A 3,023-nucleotide genomic window follows, 5' to 3' on the forward strand; every position below is an offset into this window, starting at 1 on the left:
ATTTTGTTTCCATGAAAGTACGTTGCGTTAATATGATATATTCTAACGTAGTATATAGGCATCTAGGTATATACATATATGAAATGTAATACCTTTAAAAATATGTTTTTGCGTTGCTGTCCTCATAAACCGCCACTGGTACTTGTTAAGTGTAAGTAACTGCGGAAAACTGGTTACTCGCAAGTTGCGTATCGTCAATTAAAATAAAATCAAAAATCATCACTACAAATTCTTCCACTGTTATTTACTTGACCCAGACGCTACCAGTTTTGAAAACCCTTTATTACCTTCACATCGTAATTGCTACTACAGTTTAACAATAAAATGTAGATTTTTTTAAATCAGCTCTATGTATTGCAACACCAAGTAACACTGATTTCGTAACAAATCATATTTAGTAGTTTGAAATTTAAGGTTATGATTAACTCCTGAATTTACGGTTGAATCTTGCATACAGTTTTTTCTTTTATATCAACATTTCAAAAATACAAGAAAACACCCTTCAATGCAATTATCTCGCTTATGTTAAAATAAGAACGACACTCAAATATCAAATAACCTTGGAATATGATATTGCAGATGGATCTCTTTTCCGAAAGTACCACTGAATTCTGAACACTTTATAATATGCGCGTGAACCGTAATGTACTGCTTTATCCAGTATAATTTATAGCTATATCCATTGTCTTTGCGCCATCGTGGTTTTTCGCATTAAAACGGTTGCAGTGCCCTCCTTTTTTCTATTATTAAATGATTCTACCTTTACCGTTCACAAAACATTTATAAACAACTTCATTCAATCAGTCGGCTGCAGTCGACTGCCACTGACTGCCACTGAAGTACTGATCCATTACTGATCGTACGTAATACGTAGCTCCACGAACCACTGGCCGAGCCGGTCTTTCATCAAAGAATGCCAAGTTGATATTATGATCACCACCCCCCGCCTCCCGCTGACTCGGCAACAGTGCAACTGCAACATGTGGGAACAATCCTAGCTCATTGTATTGAAGTGTCTGTATAAAAACATCAGAAGGAGTGAAGGACAGAGGCCCCTAAGACATCAGGGTTGCTATTTTTGTTCCTTGCTTTTTATATATATATATATATTTGATTGATTCGTTCTTTACCTTTGATTGAATTGATTGGTTCTTTGTTAATCATTAATTTGGCTGTATCAAAACATCAGAAGGACAGTGGCCCCAGAGACATCAGGATTGATATTTTCGTTCCTTATTTTTGATTGATTCGTTCTTTAAATTGGTTCTTAGACAATCATTAATTTGTCTGTAACAAAACATCAGAAGGACAGAGGCCCCTGACACATCAGGGTTGCTATTTTTGTTCCTTGTTTTCATTTATTTGAATGATTGGTTCTTTAATTTTGATTGATTATTTTTGTTCTTTATTTTTTATTGATGAAATTGATTTGTTTGAAAGGTTCTTTATTTATTTATTCACTGACGTGTACCCGTTGTTGCTGGGGGTTATCATTGGGAGATAGACATCTCTGACTTTTGTTGTATGCCTTTTTAAGTTTTAAAATGCCGTCGTACATTATTTTGATGTATTTTATAAGGTTTAGCCAGCGTCCGAAAAGCGCCCTAAATATTTTTTTTACGTTTTGATTACAAAACATCGACTTTTCTCTACTTTCTATAAGTGTAATATGCATGTATTATATATAAATCTTCTGGAAGAAATTTTCTAAATGGTAGTGGAAACCCTATCAGAATTTGTTGCTTGGCTTAGAAGAACTAAGCGCACAACCAGAAAGACGCGGATAGCGAATTTATTTTATACTACAGGGTTTTCCAATAAGAGGTGTTATTTTGATATTAAATCGTAAAAGATCAATGGTTTCGTTGCTGTGAAGGTATATTTTTATTGTATGTAAAGGATATATTTCAATAAGAGGTGTTATTTTGAATAGCCCGCTATTTCGGTAGAAGTTACTTTTGAAGCTGTCATTTTTTGACATTTGACAAGTAGAAACTACGCCATTAATAAAAATGGGACGATACACTCTTCAACAATGCATTGAAATTATTAAAATTCACTTGAGTGAATCAAATGCAAATCATCTTGAGTGATGAGGCCCATTTCCACCTCGGTGGCTTCGTCAACAAGCAAAATTGTCGCATCTGGGGCTCGAAAAACCCAAGAGTTATTGTTGAAAAGCCTCTCTATCCTCAACGTGTGACTGTTTGGTTCGGTTTATGGTTCGGTGGAGTCATTGAACCTTACTTTTTCGAAAATGAGGCTGGAGCAACAGTTGCGGTGAATGGATTGCGCTATCGAGAAATGATTAATAATTTGTTATGGCTGGAATTGAATGGTATTGATCTGGACAACGTTTACTTTCAACAAGACGGCGCTACGTGCCACACAAGCAACGAAACCATTGATCTTTTACGATTGAATATCAAAATAACACCTCTTATTGGAAAACCCTGTATTTGACTTTGATGAATAATTTTTCTATGACGATTTAAAATGTGCCATTTTCGATTTGCCGCCAAAACGGGATCGTTTTTATTTCGTGAATTCGGCTGCGTCGACGAGGTGACCAGATCTGAATAACCAGGTACTCCTCCACCTTCCACTTCCCCATCTCCTTTCCCTAACCACTACCTTAGCCTCACATCATACCCCAATTGGGGATGCCATAGTCTCACCGGCTCCAGACGGTTGGGAGCAGTTGGGACTCTTACCATACAACGAAACAATACCAACATAACAAAACAAATCCCAAATCGGGTAAACAACAGTTCGGACTTGTTTACAAAATTGAATACTTTCTTACACTATTTAGTTCATAATTTTTGCTCACAACATCCACCGTCCGATTTGTAAGCATTTCGGTTAAAAACAACATTAGACACACAACCGATACAGATAGTAATAATAAATTGACATAATGAGTTTTGTTTATATGGATTAGCTGCTTTCTGTATAACTACGCTCAATCTCAATTAGGTCGGTAGGTTCGTTTTTATCATTGTGAGAGGAGTGCCTCGCCG

The sequence above is a fragment of the Hesperophylax consimilis genome, chromosome 22 (genome assembly GCF_061612785.1).
Source record: "Hesperophylax consimilis isolate HC1 chromosome 22, BYU_Hcon_1.0, whole genome shotgun sequence".
NCBI classification, from domain to species: Eukaryota; Metazoa; Arthropoda; class Insecta; order Trichoptera; family Limnephilidae; genus Hesperophylax; species Hesperophylax consimilis.